Raw genomic sequence first — 26738 nt, 5'->3', positions numbered from 1 at the left:
TAACTGGTGATAAACAGTCCCCAACAGTAACCAGTGATCTCCCCGTCTTTACCGTGACTCTTAAAACTCTCTAAGCCTATTCCCTCCTGGAAGGAGGTGTAGTGAGCTACCCAACAGCTAGGTGGGTGTTTGGCTGTTGGCCAAGGCTACCTCACCTTTTCACAGCTTTTCACAAATCTAAAGAAATTAAAGTTATTCTGACTTTGCTGTTAATTGCTGGTGCTGTTAACTGACACCACACACAAGAATCATAGATTTTCAATTTGACTGCACACTAAAGGCTGCCAATCTTCACTCTTCATTGGAAGATTAATCTGTCACAGTGCTGGAGACATTTGCTCACAACAGGCAGAATGAGTCCCCCTCATTTGAATCCAACAGCATATTTTTTGCCTACTGACGAACACTGCGCTGTCTCCAACAGCTCCAGGCCTGCAGCATTAAGTCATACACGTGCATGGCATGGAAATGGTACAGCAGGGTGTCAAAGCCAGCAACAGAAACATAATCCAAACCGGTGACAGACAGAATAACACAGCAACTCAGATGAGACTCAAAAAGGCATTTGGTACAACACTACAAACAAAGCAGACCCCCAAGATATCCATCATACAAAACTAGGCACTAGCCATCACACAGCAGAGCTTGCCCAAACACATACAGTTCAGCAGACACAGGCACAGGGAGGAAACAGTGCATGGTGAGCAGACAAATGCAGGTGAACGATCCAGGAAACAACTCTGGATGCAGACGATGTTTCTCACCACTTAAATGGCCTTACAGTTTGCAAACCACAGACCGGCTGAAAGAGATCATAAAGGACTCTGAACACCCAAAAGCACAGGTGATGCACCACGGCTGAACAGCTTCAAACAAAGACTGAAGGCAAGCAAGAGTACGCACTAAACGTTTTTCCCAGCCAAAGTATCTGCTTTGTTTTATACAAATTCTTAAGAGGACATCATACACAGAACGTCTCCTGCTGAACTAACTCAGCTACAGATAAGCTTGGGTTTTGGCTGCTAAACTGCAGCAGAGACCAACATTAAATAAGGCATCTTTTTGCATGATTGTTTCAAAGACTGTTTAAAATGTAAGCTAATTTTGAAACCTACCAATTCCATGGATCTTTACTCATTTTTGGCTACATTTTCAAAGGCTTTCTTTCCCTATTAATAACTCAAAGGTACTTGAAGTAAAAAAAATAGCTTTATGTTTTCAGAGCTTTATATCTGATACACCTAGCGACTAACACAATCACATTTTCAGAAATTCCAGGCATAGCACAAATTCTGCTCTAATTCATTCTTTAAAGAAAAAGACAGGCCCTGAAACAGCATCTGAATTTCAGTAAAGGATAACTTCTGCACACTCAAGTGCCTTGTTAACTGTCAAAACTTCTGCTATAGATCCTTCCATTTTCAAGTTTCATCTTCAAAATTCAGTAGCACAGGCCTACAACAGGATACCAGAAACAATTCTGAAGCAATTCTTTCCAGAATAATTACCATTTCATAACTATGAACATTTCTGAAAGTTTACCTAAAAACATCAGATTTGGGTTTGCTTCTCATTACTTTTAGCCTTATTAACACAAAACCAGCTTTAGACTCAAAAAAAAAAAAAAAAAAGGAAAAAAAAATCTATGCACTGCTATCTAACTCAGTATTCCCAGCTGTTCCTCTCTACTACAATCTATATTCTCTCTCCAGGGCTTCCTCCTCTTGCACAAAACTGAGAAAACATGAATAAGAACCACCAAATCACCAAGAAGCTAAGCAGAAATTAAGGTACCCGCAACTGTGTTTTCAAAAGGATGGTATAAGTGAACTGGATTTTGAGCTGGGGATTGTTACTTTACTGTGAAAATACTCAGCACATTTTTAGGCTCCCCAGTGGAACAGCTGGTGTGACCACACGATACAGCAAAGACCATAACCTTACATATCAAACATGCCAGCTCCAGAGCTCCCACTCATCATGCTGGCTTTCATCAATAAATTGCTACCAAATCCTTCTCCCAAAGCCCACTGAAGTCTGCTAGCCTGAAAACTAAACTACCAAAGTAATCACCAAGCCCTGTCAGCCTCATCTCTTGCCATTAAAGATATCTTACTAATTCTCTATGAGCTTGCAGGAAATAGTTTCAAACAGCTCCCTCAAGAAAGTGAGTTTCAAGCCTTAGTTTTTCCATTCTGAGACATCCCTGCACTATTTCATAGCTCTGATAATTGTACCACTGACTAAACTCCAACTGGGAATAGCTGTTTTTATCATCACTATTAAAAACAGTCCCTCACACTGCTAGGAATCTGGAAACTCATTGTAGCTGCATCCCACCCTTCAGCCTCTCAAAACACTACAGAGCAATGAAACTATGTGCTGAAACCAGAGGACCCCTGTGCTGAACAAGTTCTGTAATTTCTGGATAATTACAACTGCTGCCTAAGCACAGACAGCCATGGAGACTTGGTTATTGATTTTAGAAGGACAAGTGGAACAAGATCTTAGAAAGTCAGTGAATTTAGTTTTTCCATACTGGACTGGGCAAGTTGAATTCTTCGTAGAAATGCAGCAGTGATGTGCATGTTAAAAAGCATCACGCATTCACCAAAATGTAGGTTTTTTTTAAGTAAAGAGATTCACCTGCAGTTTTCCCTTCCTAAAACCACATTATCTTGGTTTTTACACCTTAGGATGACTGATAGCCCTCAGAGAAGTAGCAAGATGCAAAAGAACAAAACAAAACAAAAAAAGTAAGAGTTGAAAGAAGAGCAGATTTAAAAAGCAGCTTTTAATTATCTAAAGTTACAGTTGCCAAGTAGACAGCAAAGAGGCCGTGCAACACATACAGACGGGAAAATTTCCCCAGGTTTATTTCACAGTCCATTACAGTGGATTAACCTATTAGATAGAGCAAAATACTTCTTTTTTTTGATGCAAACTTCAACAACCTGAAAAAAATCATTGTCACTCTGATACACAGGATCAGCAATCTATCACACTTCAGTCATCACAGTCCATAAACACACCCTTACAAGCAACCTCTCCCTCTTTTTTAATGCATCTTCTGTCATTATTTCCTTCTCCAGGAACAGAATCCCTCTTGGCTTCCTGATTTGAGTATCATTTTATACACCCATAAAGATTTCTTATTACTGTTAAAGAGAAGCATCAAACACCCTCACTGTTTTACAGACACCTTTGCACGAGCTCACAGGTGCTTATATTATTCATTTCTGCCTCTGTACTGAGATGTCACTGTACAAGGCATTTGTCAAACAGAGAAGCATGGGGGCTCTGAAGAGCAGCTTTCCAGGATCCTTGTGCTAAATAGCGGGTGTGACTACTTTTGTTTGGTATCAAGTTCCTTTTGCAAGAGCCAACGACATGGATAGTTTTTCCCCTCCTCCAAAAACATCTGTTCCCTAAGTTTTCCAGACTTCCTTCCCCTTTACCGTATCACAAAGCCTTTCTTTTTAGCAAGGCTGCCTTCTTGATAGTCCATCACCATTATCTTCTTGTTTGCTGCAGAGCTGCCTGAATCACTGAATCTTGCAGAGCTTCCAGTCCTTTCAGCTCAAGGCCAAGCACCGAATTCAAGCATCCTGATTTAGAGAGAAGACTGTTAAGCTCTTTTTTTAACACTCTACAGCTTCCTGCCCTGGGAGGCAACCAAGTTGCTGTTAAGAAATGCCAGTTTCTGTTAAATATCCTGAATTCCTGTAACGCTGAACATTTAAAACTATTACTTCCAAATCTAGCACTGTAACAGCTTTTATTCTCCCAAGTGCAGAAATGAGCAAAAATTACTTCAGCACAAAGGAGTTTTAGCTAGTTCGTTACTGAATCTCACAGCATTTAAAGTTAACATTCAGGTTTGGCACGACCAACCATCCGCTCAAACACACAGCACAATGTCACCCCTCAAAACCCCACTGTTCAACCTAAAGGCACTTAGGTTTTTTATTTTAAGGGTGCGTCAGCTGCTAACTGAAAGTGGGAATGCTTCATTTAGCACGCACACACTTGTTAAACTGCTCACAGCTTGCAAATAAAATACCACACTGTGCAAAAGCCATTCAGTCTCCCCATCCATAGATATGACCAATGGAACTGTGTCCAGGAAAGAGAAACTTGGAACAACACGTAAATATTTCAGTCCCCTATTCCCAATATTCACATACTATGCTAAAGCCCACATCCCTGTCGTGTTAAAGGGATGACCATGTTGACAATTTTCTGTACGTAATGGGTGGGAAAATGACCATTATGTGCCTTGCCCCATTACTGCACCCTTTATTTGTAATTATTACTGCAAACTGACTTTTTTTTTTCCCCCAGACAATAGTTGTGTTATTATAGGTACCTTTATGCTGTGCCAAAACACATACACACAGCAATTCAGAACAATCAGCCTTGTTTTCATGGGAGCAAAGGTTGCAGCCAAATGAAATGGGTGGAGAGCACATTAAACAATCTTGGAATCTGCTAATAGGATATAGGAAAATGTGACCATAATGCAGATGCAGTTCCCCTTTCACCTTCCAATGTTATGGATAAACTAAAAGCTTTGGAAAACCAATTAAACTGTTTGAACAACATTAAGCAAGTCAAAGTGCTCCCAGTGTGCTTACAAGACCACTGAGAAACTCCTTAAAAAGCGCTCTCTCAAAGTTCTGAAACCAGACAGCAAGCTTCCCCACCCCAGAACACCACCTGTTTAAAAGAGACAGGGTACCTGCAAGATGTCTGCTTATCCACAGGAAAGAGAAGCTCATCACGACAAAAGTTCCCACCTTAAAAGACATGATCAGCCCCTCCTCTGTCTAAAAGAGACATTTTTATTGAAGCACCTTGCTTGGTCAGCTGTAACCTGCATTCCCCTTGTTTGCTTTTGAAATGCACATTAGTCAGCTTTCTCCTTCACAAATGTGATTGTGCCTCTGCATGATCATATACTGAAGTCATGTCCTTGAGCCTGTGACATCAGTCTGTTGCCATGGTAATGTACAGGGCAGTCCAAAATACAGTACTATGGCATCACTGCAGGATCAGAAGCAAAGCAAGCAATGCCTGAGAGCTGGTTAATGCAGCACAAACAGCAGAGATATTTCAATTTAAATGTTAAAAGTGCAACTGCACTTTCTCATAATGTTCTTGATAAATATGGCTAGAAGCCTCTCGTCAAGAAAGATGATCCAGAAGGTCATCAAGTTAAAGACATCATGCATCGCTAAAAGGAAGGGCAATATGTTTCCAAGGATGGTCACCAAGAATGACGAAAGCTTAGCTCAGCTCTCTGAATAGAAACCACCATCTGTTCCTACGGCAAAACCAGGCTCTGCCTAAAGAGATCGTTCACAGAGAAAGAGGGATGGTCCCTTGGCACCCTAGACCAAATGCTGGGTTGCATGCGGTTTTTCTGGAAATCAGAGACTGGAGTGTCACAGCAATGTCATCCTTTCAAAGGGACGCATTACATAAGGCATGGTTCTTCAATTCCAAGCTTTGAAGCAAAGATCAGTGCAACATTAACCCAACCTGTAACAAAGCCATGTAGTTAAAAAAGGGTGGTACCTTCCAAGAGTTGTTATTCCATGTAGGGTTAGACATTAGTTCTGTAGGTTCCTTGCACACTCAGGAGAATGGCATTTCTGAAGAGCAAAAGGGAAGGAAAAATGAAATTAGTGATACAGTAAACGGTGTTACAACTACTAACTAGCTCTTAAAGCCCCAAAAGATCCGGTTTGCCCAGCACAAAGGGCATGCAGAAACAACAATCAATGCATTGCTGACATGTGGAGCACCACCAATTCAAGCAGGTCTTCAGTGCTGACTGAGTACACCACAAAAGGAGTCCAGCAACTACAGTGGAAAGCGGCTGCCCTGTCACCAGGAGAAGTCCTGCTGGGTGGCTGAGCAGAAGCTGCTTTGGCATTGTGGGAGTCCAGGTTGCAAGGACAGCAAAGAGGAGGGACTACAAAGCTCTTGGCAGCCATGCTGGACCCCTTTCTTGACCTGTTCCTCCATTCTCATCAAGCACACATGTTTAGGAATCTGAGTGCAGATTTCCCATCATTGCTCTAGCACCTAAATTCCTCAAGACCCTTGAGTACTTTTGCATGTTCTGCTTCCGTGTAAACTGAGCCACTCCCTGCACGCTTGACTAGTTTCAGTTTACCTCTTTCCGCTTTCTCTTATTAATCCATGCATGTCCCGTAACTCAGACAACGCTTCCTTCTACAAAGCTGACTTCCATGCTTCCTATAACCTCAGATACACCCACAATTTCTTAACAGTGCCATTAACAAGCTGCAGGCACAAGAAGAAACATTTCAGGTTCTCTACAGAGATGTAACCTTCACCCTCTCCTAACCCCTCCCACTCAGGTCCCTGGCTATAACTACCCCATGTCTCATTATCTAATACTGAACACAAGCCTCTGGGCTGGGAACCATTGTTTATTTGTCTCTGCAATGCCACACCCCCAGTAGTGTTATAGAAACAAATTCTACAACCTGTTTGAGCCCGAGCTTGATTCAGACCTGAATTATACCAGTTTCTAAATGACTGGTGCAAATACCTTCACTTTCTCCCTGCTCACTTCAGCAGTACTGACTTAGGCAATCAGCCACCATAGGCAGCTCCAGTGCCAAACATCACTACAGCTAACTGCTCCTACAGACTACAACTGCACAGACAACAAAACATTTAAGTCCCTCTACTATTAAATACAAATTGTAAATCATGAAGGGAGGAAGAGACAGGCAAGAGGCACACTGCTCTCAGCATGACACCTGAATGACAAGTTCAGTGTCACCTCCCAGCCACCAAAGCATCCAGGGTTTGCCCCAACCTCAGCCCTTGAACACCCAGCAGGTTACCCAGCTGCAAGTCTGAAGTACTGCAGAGGCTGAGATTTTGGAGGCAACTTTAAGCCAAATGGATTTCAGAGCAAAATAAAGCCAGCAGGCTTCATCTCCATGGAGCTCCTGCAACATAACACAGGCTGGACAAGTTACTCAGGGCAAAGGTCTGTCTTATTAACTACCTAGTAAATTCAGATTAAAGTTGGACAGCTTTTTCCCCTCCCTCACATAAAGATCAGGTGCTACCCAGCCCCCAAGGAATTGATCTACCTTCTGCAAAAAGGAAAGCTTGCTCACAACTACGTGGCACCACACACAATCTACAAGATTGTGGCACTTCAGGCACTCATTACTTTTTTTCCCCAAAAAAGTCTCCAGTACCTTATAATCTGCCTCCAGTTTGTTTTTTACAGTCAAGAGGGATCATAAGCATAGACACTGAAGCACATGAGCACCCACAGTGCACCCATCCCAGCTCATGAACCTTCAAGCCAAACACAAGAAATTAAAAACCAAGGCACACTTCAACCACTAAGAAAACATAAGTAAACACAGGCCAGAGAAGAGCCAGGGCTGGTGGGTGCTGTGGAAGCTTGGTTAATAAACTTCAAGAGAAGCAGAATATGGGGGAGACAAGCCACCATCCCAAACAATCACAAGAACCATGTCAACTTACACAGACCCTAGGACAACTCCAAAAATCCTAACTGCAGCACCAAGAAGGCAAACAGATGATTCTGAGATGTAGGGTTAGCTTTCTTACCAGGAAAAAGAAACACAACCACACACAACCCTTTAACAACTAACAAAGCAGGATCCAGCACTCCACATTTGAGGCATTTGTGAGAGACACCATTTTATCATCCAGCAGTCCATCTCAGCACAAAAGATGCTAACCTCTCGTAATGGCGTCTACCATTCATTATAAGCATACAGGTAGATGACCTTCACCCGCTCATAGGAAAGAGCTGTGCTTTGCAGACCCAGCTGAACCTCCTGCCCACAGCTGTGCCCCTTTCCACCTACTTACCCTCAGAGGAGGTTGGCCAGCATGACAAGGAGTTATCACAGCCCATATTCTAGCTTCTTTTTCCCATGCAGGCAAGGCCCCCAACCTCTCTTAAAAAGGCAGCACAGCACCAGCGCTCCCCCATGAGACTCATGTTCTACAGCCTTCTTCTTACAATCCTGCTGCCAGATAATACTCCAGGCTTGAACCTAGTTTTTATTTAGGCTATACCCACTCAAACCTGCCTGCCTCCTGTCCCTGCAGTATCAGTGGCTATAAATGAATGGAGGAGTCTGATCAGCTATTGATTTTTCACAGGGAAAAAAGTATTTTTCCTCTATCCAAATAAATAAATGCCTCCTTAAAAAAAAGGTGATGCAGTTCATCTCATCAGAAGAACCCATATTGTTCTTATCAAAGCATGGATCCACTCCAGTGCATGATGCACAGGCCAGTTAGCAAAGCACGTTTGGGTCCTTCCCTCTGAAAGCCACCCTATAAATGCAAGGCCCGACTAAGAGGGCCTCATACCCTCTAATTATCTGAAATTCAACATCACTTCACCTGAAGTTATTCCAAGAGATTAATGCTGCAGTTGGACCCATACCGAGTTGCTCTACATGACCAATCCTATCAGCCAAGTTATGACCAACACAAGCAAGCCCAAACTTGCAAAAATAATCAACAGTGAAAAAGTGCATTATATTTCATTTCACAAGATTTTTTTACCTGTCAACAAATATCTGTCTTAGTGTGTTGCCATCCTCCCATCGTTCTGATTTGAGTTACTGGGCTTACAGCAAAAAGCAGTGAGAGCCAAGAACACTGCCTAAGAATTCAAGCAGAGCCTGCAACAACAGAACCCCTTTGGGGCAGTGACAGTTGAGTTCCATTTAATGCAAAACCAAACTACTTTTCCATTCAAGACAAAAGCAGAGACAAAGAATTGTATGTGGCTCAGAATGCACAGTCAGCTGTCTTTTTAGGAACAGATCAGATTTAACAGCTCTACTGCAGTCCAGAAAAAGTTCACCTGACAAGAGTTTAAACTTTGCCCAGTACTATGCTATGCAAAATCCAGGCACTTGTCTGCAGTGCTCTCATGGCCTTAAGCCAGTACCTCAAAATCATGATCATCAACATTATTTCCAAGAAGATACATTACCAACATTCAGCCCGATGCACGAATGCACTTTTATCCCATTTCAAAGACAGACAAGAACCCTCTCTCTGAAGCTCTGCCTGATAATTCTCTTTTGCATAATATAGGTTGCATATAACACCATTTCTACACCGTGGAACTAAAATGACACCATTCTGCTACAGCCTTGCCAACGTGACCACTCTCACCACAGGGACTTATGTTCTGAAACAGAAGCGGTAGCAGAGGTGTCCTCAAGCTGGTTTATTTGACTATTTCAGGGCTTGATGCAGATAGAAAAACTAATTAACATGTATCATTATGGAAAGCACATATATTCTAAATGTTCATCAGTTTATATTTAAACCCTCTGAAACATCTAATGTCAAAGTTAAACAGATCTTCCCCTGGCAAACTACTTGGAAAGCCTTCAACTGAATCTGCCAGATAAAGTAATGCAGTATTTTAGGATATTTTTGCTACATACACTGGGGACGTACCTCTAACATGCACAAAGCCCAGAGAAGCATCATGAGAGCTGCAAGAACACCTCTGTCCTAGCTAACATTCATGTAACAAAATCAGTTTCACTGCAGGCGAAAAAGGAAAAAGCCCTTAAGTTTTGTTTAGATTGAAGTGCTGCAAGCTACACCGCTCATCTGCTATCAGAGCAGATTGCTGGGCTGCTCCAATGATTATTCAGTAATGAAGTAACCAGAATTAGAAGGTATGCAATTAGTCCCATCTCCTCCTCCTCCTCCTCCCCCCTAAAACGAAGGAATAAAACACCCAGCACAGACATTATCACCTCTCCCTCTAGCTCTGCTACCCTTGTAACTTAAAATACCCATAATGCAAAGGAGAGCTGTCACTTACAAGCTGCTAAGGAGCCCAACTTGGACCTGAATGGCAGCAAAGGTGATATTCTCAGCATTTCCCCAGAAGAAAGTTACTGGGTTACTTGTTGGGATGTTTTCTCGGATTACCCACACATGCATATATTAAGTTTAACATGCCTGCATTTAGCCATTCCAGTAAAAGCACATAGCTTTTCAGAGGAAAACAACACTGCTGTTCCTACTAGCTTTAAGTTAAAGCATCTCCCACTAACCCTCCCCAGCATGACCACTGTGAATACATTAAGCTCAGGACACAGGTATCACTTGCTGGCACTTTGTCTAGCTTTACTGACTCCAGCCTGACAACGCCAGCTTATTTTACCTGCACCATTTACAATCTTCCCTTCCTTAAAGAGTTATGCTTTATGTTTGTAAAGCAGTATTCACAGCTCCTTCCCTAACTGCAACTAATATACAGAAGATGCAGAAAGGCCCCAGACACCCCAAAGCCAAATGGCAACCCATAGTGAATCTCTGCTTCCAAACTGCAATTCTGATAAAATATATATTGACATTTATTCATGCTCAGAAGCCCACTCATCCTCCCCTCCACCCCAGTGGTACCAGTTGGTCTAATTAAAGACATGCTTTCTCCCAACAGTCTGTGCCTCAAGTATACCCCAGGAAAGTTTCTCTATCATGATAAACTTTTACATTTACTTCATTTAATCTCTAGGTTTCTTCAAATGGAAAGCAGACTGACAGACTCCATAGTCCATAGCTGCCTTTGTTTTGCTTGGGCAGCCACCTGATGAAGAACAATTCCTTGTTGTCAATGCTGTGACCCAAGAAACACGAAGGAAAAAAAAAAAAAACCAACCCAAAACCCAAAAACCCTTACAGCCAATATTAATGCAACTAGCAACAGCAATGAACTAGCTCCATATAGCTCCACTGCAGACATAATTTTACACTCGGATAAAGTTCCCTTACTTTTTTCCATGTTCATTTCTTCACAACCTCTTAAATATGTTTTCCCATAGACATATGGTCCATCCCTACAGGACACCGGTGCCTGCACTTCCTTGGGTTTAGTCAGGCCAGGGATGAAGCTGTTACCTTCACAAATCCATACACAACCCTTTCCTCACTGTCTTCCCAAGGAGGAAAAAGGGCAATTTTTAAGGCTAGAAGAGTATGCAGAATGCTGCAGAGACATTTGCCATAAGCATATGTAAACTACTACTATTTATCCTACAGTTTACCCAGAAGCCTACAGCTAACATGAGTGGATCTCATTTTAACAATTCCATAAGCTGTAAAGGCCTAACAAAGGAATCATTAGGAAAACTGGTTTAGAACACTGCTGGTGGCATCCCATGCACTATGCAAGGAGGGAGCATGACTGAAACTGCTCTGAGCTCCCATTTCTAGCTTAGGCTGTAAAGCTGCAACATCAAAAGAGAATTCCCAGTAATCTGTATCAAAGCTACATCTCCAACTGCTTCTGCTGCAAGACCAACTCAAAGCAAGTTATTATACATTTTAGTATGACTAGATCTGCAGTCCTACTGCATCTAAAAAAAAAAAAAATCCATAACCACTGTAGGAGAAACACAGGGATTTTTTTTTTCTTAACACCATGGAAGATGGGTTTACTGCTATCAGTAATCCTCCCACAGCCCAAATTTCAGAAGTGGCAGCAGATTTACTTGGATTTCAGATGTATAAACAAGCACTCTTTGCATCATTTCATTCATGTTTATTAAGATAACATCACTTCATTCATGTGTTCATTAAGTTACCTCAGTTAAAACACAACAGTAGAGTACCATCCTTCTTTAGAAAGGAAATTTAAAAATAAAGAGGCAAGAATCTAACAGTTTACCCCAAACTTGATGGCAAACTGTTACATATACCTGGTGCCCTGATGGTTAAATTGAGGTCTAGAAACCCATTTCCAGAGGGCAGGTTTTCCTTAAAGATCCCTGACCATTTGTCTCAAGCTACCATGCCCTGCATGCTCAGACTGTTGAGAAGCGGATTGCCTGGGCACAAACATCCTGCACAGGGACAGCCTCCTCTCCCCAAGACAGGACAGGGACATGCGCAGGCTGTCAGAAAGACAAATGACTGAGAAAATCAGTCACCCTGACAGGCTGCATGATACCAAAGCAAGAGCAGCCTAATGGCAGGAGAGTAAACTTTGCATATATGTTTACAGGGAGCTTCTCTCAACTACAGGAGTCAGGACAGGAAGAAGCACCAAAGCTTTGAAGACATAAATACGCTAAGACTGCAGTCCCAATCCCAAAGTGGAGGCTTCATGATGGAAAGGATTTTTACACTTTGCAATAAAGACTTAGAGCGAGGCAAAGTTCAAAACAAAGACCTCAATGAAGAGCTTTATGAATCAAAAGGGAACTAGGCTGCCTCTGTAATCATGTGAGCCGGTGAACATAAACTCCAGTCCAGTTTAACACTAGCTACTATCACTCAATATGCAGTAAGTCTTGTTTGAACTCATTGTCCAAACTCTTTTTAAAAATATAGCCTCCAGTATGACACATTGCAGAGAGCCAAACCACAGGCACAAGTCAGGAGTTAGTCTTTGAAGTTTAGATACAACAGAAATTATTTCACCTACCTAGATGCAGAGGGATAGCTGCTGCCTTTGATGCTACTTTGGTCTTAAACTGCCCAAGGACTCCAAATTGCTTGCTGGGCTGCAGAGCAGCAACACCCAAGCCTACACATACACACAAACATAATTATGTCTGGTTTCTGGGGAAAGGAAAGAAGCAAAATCTAAAGTGATGTTAGCATGCAAAGAAAATAGCACATACAAAGAAATCTCTAGAGTGACTTAGGAACAAGATTTTATGCTTGGCTTTCTGCCGATTAGAAAGGAATTAAAGAGCCTAGCAATATAACCTCGTTCATCCCAAAGAAGAAACTGCATTCTTAAGTGATCAGCGGAATAACAGGGAGGAGGAAAGAGGGACAAAGGCACAGGACAGCAATTCCACACAGCAAAATAGGAAGTTTCTCATGGTACTGAGATAGAAAGCAGGCTAAGACCATAACACAGAAAGAATAGTTCAGATTTTAAAATTAATCCAGTCTATTGCATCCAAAAGAAAAAGAGTCAGTAAATAACAGCATTCCAATAAAGTAGACAGTATTTTTCACTATAAAATTCCAACTGTTTTAATATTCTACAGATTATGCACCTCCACTGACTGCCAAGTAGCAAAATCAGTTGGAGGAGGTCACAAGAAGAGAAGTGAATCGAGTGGCAAAGGCATTGCTAGACACCTTGAGAAGCTGAAAATGCATAAAACCCCAGGCTTTCAATATGACAGAACATTTAGTAGCTATCCGCAATGATGATTTTACATCCAAACTTTCTGGAGTTTAAGAATTCACATCATGAGACCAGCTTTTAGCAGAATTAGGACCAGACTTGACATGCCCCATACTCCCCAAGGTTACTTTTTGAAACCCATCTACACTTAAAATATTTCAAGTGCTCTTCTCACACTGCAGAAGGGCAACCAAAACCTAACATCTAATGTTTTCGCATCTGTTTTATGAGAATTTAATCTCAACACTTTTTTTATTTGAATGACAGAAGGCATTTTGCATTAGACTGCAGGTTGAAAGTTACTGGAAATGGAAGCAAGCTGCTGTTACATACAGAAGTCATTGCAAGGAGGAAAGAAAAAAATGTTACTGAAGCTTGCTAAATCAAAGTCCATAAAATACCAAAACCCCAGAATGAAGTAGAAGTAGCTTAGAAGTTGCTAGGGATGTTTCAAGCTAATAAAATTCTAAATTAAAATGGCTGCTGCTTAAGTTTGCCAAAAAATTATGCAAATTTCCAAAGTTCATACATAGTAATTAGCCCAGCAGAAAGCAGGTCCCAAATAAATGACAAAGTCAGCCTCGCTCTTCTGCTTCCAGCAGATGGAATTAGCTGCGTGTGAAGTTATTTTTTGCAATTGGAGATTAAACGCATTATCCTGAATATCAGTTCCTTAAGTAAACAGCATGCTGGATACAGGCATACATGGTATTAGGAGTATGCAAAACCCAATCAGAATCCTTTCCCATCATTCTAAGCAAGACACTAAGGAGGCTGGGGGAGAGTTTACATATTTTAAACTTCATTTTTCAAACCAACTGACTATCTGCTGACAATTTAGCTGAAGCAAGTTCTCTCAGAGCAGATTAGCGTTTGTAGTCCAAACAGGTTTTTCCAAAGAAGACTGTCTGCCTTGACTAAAAATTCATTGTCTTGATGTGCTAATTCACAGAACACAGAAAGTCATCCAAATGGCAAGTTCAAACAATGTGCATAAAGAATGGGCTTTGCCTATTACTTCTCTAAAATGCAGTTTGTGGGCATATCAGTCATATACTGCATATCACATTCTGTAATGCACAAATTCACCTTTTCCATTCCTATTACTGATTTGCCACTTCATGCATACAAAGATACAGCCTTCTCCTAAACCCTGCAATTCTCAAGCTACCTGCAGCAATACGCTGAGCTGAATGACTGAACCTCAGGTGTGCCCTTGACCAAAATACTCCACCTGCGCTCCACATTCTGAATTTAGTTTCTCTTAACCACTCGAGCTAAGCACTGCCCCAGTATAAAAAGTTACTGTCAAAGACACTGGATGACCCAGCAACTTTTCTCCATTGTTATCCTGCCTTTATCATGCTTGTAACAGCATGATTCATAAACATGTATGTCAATGCATGCACCCAGTTTAGAGGGCACCCAACGAAGAGCATTCCATCTCCTACTGTGAGTACCAGCAGGTGAGTGTTGAGAAATCAACCAAAGGCAGTTACTGCACCAATTGTGAAAAGATAAGACAGGCTGCTTCTTGTGCAGTTCAGGCATCAGCTTCCAAACAGAAAACTTGTGAAAGAAATGAAAATATGCTACGAAAGTTGCTACATGGACATTGCTTTCTAGCTCCAGGTAGTCCAGAAAAAGGTTTCTAGAACCTATGCGTGCTACAAAAAGAGCCCAAAACATATCTAATTAAAGTTACATGGGGAAGGAAAACTTTAACTCTAATTTAAAAGTCAAGCGACATGCTGGCTTGAATACCATTAACCAAAACTGTGCAAATTAAAAGTACATGTCCTGAAAGCAGCAGAAACCGTGCCCAAAACAAAATGAGAATTCTCATACAAAAACACTTCTGTGGCCAAATGAAATACTGAGTTTAAGTAAGAAACCAAGCACTTATACCTATCATGTTCTCTCCCTCCCCTTCTCAAGTAGGGAGTCTCATTTATCTCAAAGCAATCAAAAGAAAACAGTTCGATTTTTAAAGGGAGAGAAGTTGCAGAAACAAAAGCCCTGTTTGGCACTAACTAATATTTGAGAAATCAAAAAGAGATTCTCCAAGTTAGGGGAAGGATAAAAACAGTTCTGAATAATTTACTTTGCATAGCCCAGTTCCTGCCAAAACAGTTTCGTAAATCCCCTGGTAGTTCAGATAATTTCCATTCTTAGAGCAAAAAAGCTAGATCGAACATTAGAAACACTAATTGTGTGATATGACCTGAATGATGAAAGAACAAATAGTTAAGTGAACCACAGCATCTGCTGAATTTTTAATCATTAGTTGTTTTGCTGTAAGGCAGAATAACATTGTATATTAGCTTCCAAGAATTGTACAAAATGGCACATTAGGACAGCAAGATTTTAACTGGCAGAAATTCAGCCTCCGTGCTACCTAAATCCCATTACTTTGCTATGAACTGCAGACACAGCAGTTTCTAAAGCAGGAACTTTTTTTAATCACATGGAAAAGCACTATTTTCTACACCCCAAGATACCAGTCAGCCATTACTGAATACCTATTTTTTTTTAAAGCTGACATTTTCTTAACAGCCATTTACACATTCCTCTGTAGTGTATTTTTACTCTCAAAACAGCATTAAGTAGTCATGTGGCAGCAACTCACAACAAAAGAGGTAGCTGAACCTCCAATGTGTAGGAAGGTGATCCATGTAAACATCCATATTACCTGTGTACTGCAACAGGAGGTGCCATTGCAACATGGTTAGGCATAGTTAACCACCAGCTATAGTTAATCCTTCTGCCTCTGATACCCGTCACAACAACACTGCAGACACCCGGCTTTTACCATCAACTTACTGTCCAAGTGTGTATCGCTGACAGTAGAAATACAAGCCCACACTATACGTGTATCAGCCAGTCCCGCTCTGATTTCTCTACATTTTATACCCAAAAATCACTAGATTAAACCCAACCTCCATGCCTACAGTACTCAATACACCTTCAGTTATGCCCTAGCATTGACTGCAACACCAGGATTAGCAAGTGATACAGCAGGTATTTCACTTCCACAAGATGACAAAAAAAATGAAGTTATTTGGGGAACAAATACAAATCCCACACTACAGCCAGAAGCCACACTACAGGCACTTAATTCAATTCTCAGTATCCTAGGGGTGAAAAAAAGGACATTAAAAAAAAAAAAGACAACCTTCATACATTAAAAAAGTTCTATTACACTGACTTTAATAGTATCTAAATTTAACAAGTTAATAGAATCAAAACAACTTGGAAAACAAAACCAGTAAAATATGGTACAAATAAAAACTGAGCAGCTACACATACCAGAGCAGCACTCCTGTGCCCTCCTCTCTGCAGAGCTTACAAAGCTGGTAAATTGATCTCTAACCACCAACTTTCACTAATGACCTCCTTCAAAAGCTTAAATGCATGGATAGGAACATTTAGTAATACATCTGATGACCAAATAATCCACAAAACCCATAAAAGCAGCAAAGTCAAGAGAGATGTACGCTTCCAAAACTATGTTATCTTTAAACATAGCCTGAAGACCAGTGCTATGTTTTCCTTAGAGTCTCAACTACCTGGTGCAAGAAAAGCCATTATCCTTTTTGAAACCAGGTATCAAGCCTGCAACAGGAATATTAAAATATGCCATATCTGCCAATAATAAAATCACTGGTGTCTGAGGATTATACCAAACTGCTTGTTTCGTTACACTATAGGGCAGCAAGAAGTGGAAGTAACACATTATGATGAATGTGTTGAGACATGGAACCTCCAGGTCTCCAGTTACACCTAGGTAGTATTGTGTATCTATTTCCCAGTATTCAGCTTCACAGCACTAGAAATTGAACTTGACACCTCTGTACCTCAAAACCACAGCCCCTTCTGGCACAGGAACTACATGCCAGTCTCTATGAACACATGATCTCACTGCTATTCAAGGTGGCCAAGAGCTCACCAACACTGTGGTGCACATACACAGCACATTATAAGACAAGCTTCCAGTTTTAAGGGAAGCAAAAAGATGGTTTATATGCCTATAAGAAAGTCAGCTGCAGCTTAGTGCTTGACAAGTCACTCGCACTTCTTCACAATCCTTATCTAAAAGGAAAGAATTTTAAGACCATTTAGTGCTAGTGAAACATACACAGCTTCCTCCTCAAGCTCTGCTCATTCCCCAATTAAATATGAAAGAGACAACTTAGTCACATGGAACATGCAAAATGATTTTAAGACACTGGTTATTAAATCAAATCCCACAACTTTTCCCACCAACTAAAATGGAAGTTTGTCATGAGGAGTTTGGCAAGTGCAATGTCTTTGTTCCCAGGCTGCTGGTGATGAAGCCCAGGCTCCTTGACATTCTATTTCTTTCCCTCAAAGGCTCTGTGCTACAGCAAATTTACGGGGTTTCACAGGTAAGAGGAATATTGGGCGAGTTACCTTCAAAATGAGTCAATAATGCTGTCACTGTGGCTGCTGGAAAGCAATGCAAGGCACTCCCCTCAGGACCCAAAACCACTGCATTCAGAACACTCCTATCCCCTGCAGCAAGGGATTAGCCATTTACCAAAAAGGAATCAAAACACTGCACAAGGCTTCCAGTTAAGACTTCAAGAGAAAAAAAAACAAAACACCCCAACACAACACTAGTGCAACCAGTCACACCAGGAATTCTTCAAGGGCACTGAAGACCAGTAGCTCACCCATCAGCAGGATGTCATTTGTCCGGCCAATGCTCAGAGTAATGGCTCAAAAAGAGAGCAGAACTAGATCTTTTTTCTTTCAGTCAGTCATTTTGCCGTCTCCGTGTTAAGCAGTAACAACATTAACCACCTACAGGCATTTACAGGTTTAGACTTTGGACTTCATAAACAACTGCCTACTTCCATGTGGATTGATTTTTTTTTATTTTTTTTTGGCTCTTCTCTGGGGGTGACAGACAATTATAATGGCCAATTATTTAAAACCTTTCATCCGAGAAAATACGAAGCACTACGCAAACACTCATTAAGGCTTGTGACTCGAGTCTCTGCCACACATTAGCCCATTTCAAAGCTAGCCTGGATATCTCTAGCTACCAACACTGTATACCGAGAACTATGGTATAGCCAAGGCAGCTCGCAGCACAGCAGGGTTAACCACTTGAGTATGTACACAGATTCGCAGGCTGGTTTTACAGCCCTCGACGAACCCCGAGCTGCTGCGGCTGTGCTAAACAGCCCTTCCAACCCGGTTATTTATGAACGGAGACGAGAGACATACGCTGCTGTTGAGCACTGTATAAAACACCTCGCAGGACGAGTGTCAGTCCTATTTCTCCAGCCAGTACACGTTTTGTTTCCAATTAGAAGCCACACGGCACAAGTCAAAAAACTCGGTTTACTGAAGAAATTAGAAGCTACGCTTATTGTTTCGAGTAAGGCCTTTAAGGAAGTAATTTTGAGAAGAAATCTCTTCCCCTGTAATTGTATACTGAACCTTTCCTTAGGTCCTTAAACCATCCCCACGTGAACACCTTGTTAAAGTACTACCTACAATACCTAATAACGATTAACGCTGTCTTTTTAGATCACTGTTTATGTTCTCTGAGCTCCCCAACCCTTCCCTCTGGAAAGCTGACAGATGCATGAGCACGGCGTAAGCCATACAGAATCACACCATCAGGAAGTGACAGCGCTCAGAAGGCTAAAGTTTGGTTAAAAATACGTGGGGGGTTGTTCTGATGTTGTCTTTTTTTAAGGAAAAGCCCCGCGTTCCTGCAGGCGGGCCCACCGAGAGCCCGTGACCCGCCAAAACACAGCTCCCGGGCCGTCCCCCAACCCCCTCAGCCACGCGTTATGCAACCGCATGGGAGGAGAGCAGCTCCGGGCCGTGCAGAGGGGCCGGCACCCGGCTCACAAGGAGCCCTCCTTCCCCCTGCCGCCGGGCTCTCGCTGTCAGACCCGGCGGGCCGGGCTCGTCCGAAGGCGGGAAGGCCACGGGAGAGCTGCCAACGGAGCCGGGGAGGGGACACGACAGGGGAAACGCAATGAAACCCCCAGGGAGGCTGCGACCGCCGACAGCGCGGCGCCCTGGGCACGGGAGCCGAATGTTTGCGCTGAGAGGGGCGCCGGGAATAACACAGGACAAAACAGAAACGAGAGGGGGCGGCCGGCGGCGGGGAGGCGCCGCGCCGGGGGAGCGAGGAGGCCCGGTGCCCTCCGTGGAGCCCGGCGCCGCGCAGCCCTGTCCGGCAGGCGGCCAGTGGCCCCTCGGCGGCCCCCAGAACCACCATGGCCGGCCAGAGAGCGGGAGGTGCTAGCGGGAGGCGCGTGCGGGGCCTGCTCGCCGCCCACCTGCCCGCCCCGGCCTGCGGCCCCGCGCCGAGCCGAGGCAAGCCGAGCCGAAGCGCACCGAGCAGCTGACGCCCCTCCTCCCTGTCCCAAACCCACCACAAGAAGCCTACCCGGAGCGGGGCTGGCCGCGCTCCCGCGCAGAAGACGGCGGCTCCGCGGCGGCAGCGGCTAGCTGCGCTAAGATGGGCTGAGCGCGGCGCGGCCGGATCCCCCCTGCGCCCAGCCCCGGCGGCGGGAGGGGCCGCGCCGGCCGCGCCAATCCGCGCCCGGGGCGGGACGGGGTGGAACGATCCCGGGCCCGCTGGGGGTTGCGGTTTTGCAGGCCGCCGTCGTACAGTGCCAGGCACCGGCATCCCCGCCGCGCCAGGCACCGCCGGCTGCAGGGACCGGGGTCCCGATTCGGGGCCTGTCGGGTCCTTTCAGAGACTATAGCTCTCCTCATGGCCCGGAGGCTGTCCTCTTCGCGGGCCCGGAGTGCTCCTCGGGGCCTCGGCGGTCTCCCCAGAGCCCGTGGGGTCCCGTCGGCAGGTTCGAGGCGAGGGATGTTTCTAGACAGACCCCGGTGCTGGAGACCGGCAGGATCATGGCCTCCCCGCAGTCCCCCAAGCTGGCCGGCGTGGGACCTCACAGCCTTGCTCGCCCTGGTGTCGCCAGGCCTGGACCTTGCTGCCCCTGTGCCACCTGCTGTGAAGTTCAGCAACAACGGTGCCAGAGCCCAGCCAGCTGTCTGGCACCAGCAGCTTACAAGTGCATTTAATACAGTGATAACAGGATAAAAATTTATACGGCCCTCAGCAGGAGGCTAAAGAAATTCATTTGATAGACCTTCCGGCTTTAAAATCTACTCAGTTCCTGGTTGCAGGACCAAAAGAGCTTCTAAGGCGTTACTGGGAGCTTGAAAGTAGTCCTTCAAGATAATGGAACCTCGCTAGCTCGGTTCCAGCTAGCTTGTTTGCCAAGATTGCCTCCTCAGCACAATCACTAAGTGCCCTTTGCAGTGATCTGTGAAAATGTTGCTGCTGTTCCTGGTGTAGATTTGTCCCATGCTGTGCAGCCCCTGGGCAGTGGTTCATCACATAGGCATCACCCCAGACATCTTCCTTATGTTATCCTCTTGGAGCCCTCAGCCTACAGAGGGAAACGGGCACCAGGGAAGTCCTCCAAAACCAAATGTACTGAGTATAAGAGGAAAATGCAAAGGGAAGGCATTGGGAAAAAGGGAATTAAGCAGTGGGCACCAGATGTTAGCTGAAGCCTAATAGAGTTCCTGCAAGAAGGAGCTTTTCCCCCTCCCAGGATGAAATCCCAAAAGATTTCAGCAGTTGAGGAGGGATGCAGGTCCTGTGAGGGAGGACCACAGATCACCCAGAGTAAGGGCAAGGCTAGCAAACCAAAAAGGTCTAATTTCTCTGACCTGCAGGAGGGCAGCAGTGGGGGTGTGACTTACAACTGTGTAATGCAATACTGTGAGAAGATCTTCGAGACCATTCTCAAGCTAAAAAGCAGTGTGTGCCAGCACAGCACAGTGCTGACAAGGGGCAGAGCTAATTAGCCAAGACACAGGATCACATGAACATGGCGTGTCAGATGGCTGAGATGAATCTCCAAAAGTCTCCAGTGTCCCTGTTAGTTACAGCTGCTATATACAAAGATAACATGAGGATGGGAGGGATGACAGAAGTAAAATGAGTTGCCAAACGTCACATATTAGATCAGTGACAGGGCAGAAAACAGAACCTACAGTTCCTCATCCTTCCAGTACTTTCTCCTCTGGACCGTAACAAAACCCCAGAACAATGGGATTGAGCTGCTGCTGACACAGTAGCTTCATGTGTTCCAGAGGAAAGTTCTGGGGTTTGCTATAGGACCATGGTGATTTGTTTGTGCACATGGAAAAAAAAAAAAAATTTACTAGAGTGGTACCACAGCCCAGTGACATACACTGACACACAAGATATCGCCCAACAGCTTACAGGGGAATGAAATATGTGCCCTGTCATATTAGAAAAAGGCCTCACAATGGTACAGAACAAATCTTTTGTTGTAAGTTGATAAACACAGCTAAAGGCCATTTGCTGCTAAGTACCTTCTAATGATTAAGAAACCTTTCTCCCATTGCCCCTACCCCTCCCAGCCCAGCCAGGGCATTTAGTGATAATATAAGAAAGATTTTGAACATTGTTTAGCTTACATGGCTATCTGGCACTTTTGCATTTCAGTAGCCTTGAACATTAAAAATACAATAGATAAACCCAGTCCTATCTTATCAGAGGCCTGGAGAAGTTCAACTGACAGAGTACATGGGATTAACCAAATCCTTACAGCTCTTTCATTGTTTCAATTTTAATTAATGGTCATATTCCTCAAAGTTTTGCATTGTTGTACTCTCTAAACCAAGCCGTTCCTTGTATTTGTTTTAATCATGAAACAACCCCAGCAGTCACATCCAGCTTCCATATGACATGTTCTGCTTCTGGGCAGTGGAGACACAGAGGTGCATGCTGAGAAAAAAAAAACACATGCAGGTTTTAAGCCAAAATAAATTAAATACACACACACATATACTAGAAATCTTGTCTAAGCTAAGGAAAATGATGCTCTTTTCAAATGATAACATAATGGTCATGGCTTATCTCAATTAGAAACCTACCTCATGCTGCTGAAACGTCCTCTAATACCACCACACTAAGTGGTTTCTTCATCTGCTATGTTAAAAGGGATGAAAGCACAGTTCACCCGAAGTAAACCACATGGAAGTCCACAAAGTCCCTGGAAAAAAAACAAAAAGATTGGTCTCAACTCAGCAGTGCCTTATGGTTGAAGACAGTGTCTGTTCTTAGGTAATTCCTGCTCCCCTCTTCCTTATGGAAGAAAACCAAGGTTTGAGTGTGTTTGGAAAGAAATGTGATTTCCTTAAGAAAAATCTTTATAGGATGAAACCAGCTGCAGGATACTTTCACTTCTAGTGCTACAGCAGGTTTTTAACTGAAATCTGTAACAGCAGTGAACACTCAGTGTAAATCCACCATAAATAACACAGGATGTAAAGATATGCTGAGATAAAAACTACTCAGGCTTTGTTTCCAACTGTATTTTACATTAAAAAGTTGCTAGTTTGCATTTTAGGCTGTCTCCAGTGAAAGCTGGGAGCTTATAAATGTGCTACAACATCTAGCAACTAGGGATCAGGCTGACAGAGTGCAATATTATACCCAGAGTCAGGTACCTTGTCTTTCTATTTATAGCCAGGAGAGTGTGAGACACCTCCCAAGGGTGAGTGGAAACTCCCATCTCCTGAGCAGAGACATCAAACAGGGATGGTTTAGACTTGCTCCAGATGTAGGGGTTTCCATCAGCATTGGATCCTGGGCCCACACATAGAGGGTTTAGGGGTCTTTTTGAAAGAACAGAGCAATGTCACCAATTTCTTTTTAACGCCGTGGACTGCAGGGTTTGAATGTGATGTCACTCATTTGTGTGCTTATCTAGGTGGTGGAGCAAATATCCAAGAAAGGGAAGATGCTCTCCAAGGTCATCCTAGTGAGAGTCCAAATGTCTATCTGTCCCACTTGCTTGGACCATTCCCTTGTTCCAGGCTACAGTCTGAGGCATTAGGGTGTTGGTGGGTGGCAGTCTCATAGTCCCATTAAAAAATTGCTACAGTGCAAATGAAACCCAAAGAACAGAGCAAGAAATTGCAGCAGAAGGCTTAACTGTGTTTCCTAGTTGTTGCAAGACAGGAATTTAACTATTTCCCACACCTAGAATTGGTCTTTTTTTTTTAAACCAGTGACCACTTAAGGAAAGCATAAGCAAAAGTTAGTGGGAATAGCCCTTAATGGTTTTGCTGCACCACTCTTGATCAAGAGGATATGAATTGCTTGGTGAGAGGTGTATTCTGTGCCCTCTGCAGCATCAAGCTGCACTCCACTTACTGGAGTTTGCTACAGGGGGTTTTCTTTGACTCCATGCAAGTGACAAGTATGTCTTGCTGTGGGCTACAGCTTTATAATTCCATTCACCAAAAATATATTCAGAAATGTAATTATTTAAGGGCTAAATTTGGGGATAGGTTTACCTACACACTCCATATTATTCTTCAGTAAGGTGCATTTATGCAAGGGTGGGAAGAAACACACTCACAAAAAACAATGTCCCATGTGAACAAATGAAGAGTAGAAAGAGCAAGTCAGCAGATTTCCACATAACCATCTCCTCGGTATAAAATGTATCTGATAATGACAGTTGTATTGCCAAGAAACAGATAGTCAAATTAGTTCTCAAAGCTTCAATGGGCAAAATGTAAGCATGTTATCATAAAATCATCAGGACTGTAAGAAAATGGGTTTAACCTTCCAGGCATGTATAATATCTTCATAGGATAATGAGTTTGTATATTTATATTGCTTGTTTGTCTCTATGAAATGGTAATATGTTTATTCCTCTTAACACAATAAAATCAGTAGCAATCAGGAATTTGGTTGAAAAGCACACACCACATGTTATCATAAAGTGACACTGCAATACTTTAAAATCATAGCATTACTCAAAAACGTCAAGACCCTTACTGTGACCTAGATAGTGTTAGTGGAAGGTGGTACTGCAGTATGCTAAGTAAATTGTCTTTAACCTCACTAGCTCAAGTAACAACCCATGAAGGTGCACAGCAGAGCCTGAGCCTGCCAAAGACCTGAGCTACCTACTTGGGTTACCTGTCCACCCTGAAGGTGTGTCATCCCTGATGTTACTTGAGCTAGTGAGATTAAAGCCCTGGCTACAAGTGCAGCCATGCTTCCTAAATTCAGTATCGACATCCATGAGTGGAAATGAGCAAATGTGCTGGTCTAGGTGCTCCAAGGAAGAGACAAATATTGTTTCAGCATGAAGGAATCCTTCATATATAGGTAAACAATAAGAGAAAATGATTTTTGCTTGGAAAACACTCCTAAAATAATTTTTTTCTCCTAAAACTTGTGCTTCAGTATGGTTCACATTACTGGACTACAACCTGATATTCTAAGGTAGAACTGCTGACTGCCCTCAAATTCCACCCATTTGGGAGAAAAAGGGGAGTAACAAATATCAGCAAACACTGAGGACTGCATTGGATTGAACTCTGTGGGCAGAGTCTACAAACTCCTGTAGTTCTGTTGTTTAGCTGGATCTTTTGCATGCCACAAGGGAACCTGGCAGCACTTAATAACCTCCATACTCATCTTTCATTGTCCTGCAGTAAATCAGTGATTGTAGGATTAGTCCGGATGGTCGATGTTTGCGAATCTTTTGCTGTCACCCCTGGCAGTCCCTACCGGGAGTCGGAGGGGAAACACTTCTCTAACTGCTGCAGTCTGTGAGGGACAGAGAGAGCCTCCAGTGGTTCAAGGCAGACCGCTCTGCTCTCTTAATCCACTCATTACTGTCTCCATCCACTGTAATCGCGTTTATGTAAAAATTTACTGACGTTTCACTGTAATGCCGTGTAAAGATCCTGCATTTGTAGGCTGTAAGAAGGTTTGCTCCTCCCGTTTCCCCAGCGCCTGCTGCTCAGCAATTTCCTGTTTGACACCACTTCATTTCAAACGCTGTCTACATTTTTGCAGTGCCACCAAGCGGTTGATTCCCTCAATAGCGTTTTTACATTTTAATTTTGCTGATAAACAAACGCAGAGCGATGCAGACCAGAGTCGCATTAAACACAATTCACCACAGCAAAACGCCAGGTTGGTACGATACGAGCACAGGACTTAAAGAGAGAGTTGGTGTGGCAAAGGCTCGACAACCCTACGTTGCCTAAAGCCTGGGCAGACCCGGCTTCGGTTCCTCAGGCGGCGGCACAGGACGGCACCGAGATACAGACAGACCTGCCTGGGCGCCGGGAAGACAGGACGGAGCGAAACCCTCACCCTGCCCCGAATCCTCGCGGAGCATGAGGCACCAGACCACCACCTCACCTCGCCCCTCTGCCATCTTAAAACAGCTCCCCCGCCGCAGGCGGGACGCCAGACAGAAACCTCGCCTTCCTCATCCCTCCAGCCAATAAGCGGCAAGTGCGAGGGCGAAAATGCTAAGTGCAGCCAATAAAGATCAGCCGTGGCGATCACGAGGGGCCAATAAGCATCTAGAATATGCGGCTCTGCCCATTAACGGTTGGTATGATTGGGCCAATGAGAGCTTGTGGATTGGCTTGGGCTTGCCAATGAGCGTTGTCAGGTGAGATTTGAAAGTGAGGGCCGAGAGAGGATGCTCTGTGGGTGTTGAGAGCAGTGTCGGCCCAAGGTATGGCGGGGCTTCGGGAGCGGGACGTGGGGGCCCAGCAGCGATGTCTTTTCTCTGAGCTGGCCTGAAAACATGGTGGGGTGGTGGCGGGGAAGGGGCTGAGGGGAAGACGTGCGGTGGCATCCAGGAGCTGCGGTGGGAAGCGGGGGCTGGATGGAGGATGGCGTGCTGTTTGTCGTGACCCCCGTCGCAAAACCGTTGAGTCTAGACCCTGTTCGGCCCCTAAACTTGCTGGGTTCCTGCTTTAAAAATAGTTCTATTTTGTCGCTATTCAGGTTAAAAAATGTAAACTCGGTATCTAAACGTATTTCATGTCTGTATTAGTCCTTTGGTGCTTGTGGTGATGTTGGTCAAAAGTAGGTATTTTCCCTTGTTTTTATTTATTTATATACATAAATATATATATGCGCAGACATATATGTATAAAAATCAATCCTATAGATTTTCAACTTTAATTTTGAGAGGTTATGCTAGCTGGTCACAAATCCTTGGTTTTACGTTAAGTCCTTTGTCCCTTTCCTGCTACTAGTCTTGAATTTGTGCTAATTTAAAGTCTAACTAATGTGGCTGCCCTGTCCCTGACAGTGTTCAAGGGCAGGTTGGATGGGGCTTGGAGAAACCTAGTCTAGCAGAAGGTATCCCTGCCTGTGGCAGGGGGTTGAAACTGGATGAGCTTTAAGGCCCCTTCCAACCCAGACCATTCCGTGATTCTAAGATATGACTCTAGACTCCTGTTTGGGCAAGGTACTACTCAAAAAACGTAGCCTGGAAAGAAAAGTAGACAGTTTTTTTCGTCCTAAAGAGATGCTTAGGGCATGGAACATGCCATACAATTTTAATGAGCCCAAAGGGATCATGGTTAATCTCTTGTATTGGTTTTGCTGACCTAGGATGTGAGATGATAC

The 26738-nt window shown here is 43.6% G+C and overlaps 1 protein-coding gene and 1 long non-coding RNA gene across 7 annotated transcripts in view; one reads left to right on the top strand and one right to left on the bottom strand.

Annotated features, from left to right (window-relative positions):
• FBXO34 (F-box protein 34) overlaps positions 1-19816 on the bottom strand; it is a 39878-nt gene extending 20062 nt beyond the window's left edge. For 4 of the 6 annotated variants that reach the window (XM_061462571.1, XM_061462573.1, XM_061462572.1 and 1 more), the window contains exons 1-2: positions 19668-19815; positions 5581-5657 (exon numbers count right to left, since the gene is read on the bottom strand). The gene's annotated coding sequence lies outside the window, so the exon portion shown is untranslated. Of the gene's footprint in view, positions 1-5580; positions 5658-19667 lie in introns of all 6 variants that reach the window. The other 2 variants (XR_009744956.1, XM_061462577.1) reach the window with 2 other exon arrangements.
• Positions 1-26738, top strand: part of LOC133273918 (uncharacterized) — a 376828-nt gene that overhangs the window by 311803 nt on the left and 38287 nt on the right. The gene's annotated exons all lie outside the window — the stretch shown is intronic.

The sequence above is a fragment of the Pezoporus flaviventris genome, unplaced genomic scaffold (assembly GCF_033815535.1).
Source record: "Pezoporus flaviventris isolate CSIRO_AGI_PZ_B2104156 unplaced genomic scaffold, CSIRO_AGI_Pfla_v1 ptg000035l, whole genome shotgun sequence".
NCBI classification, from domain to species: Eukaryota; Metazoa; Chordata; class Aves; order Psittaciformes; family Psittacidae; genus Pezoporus; species Pezoporus flaviventris.
Note: the sequence above shows the minus strand (reverse complement) of the source record. Positions and strands in the feature narration are given on the sequence as shown.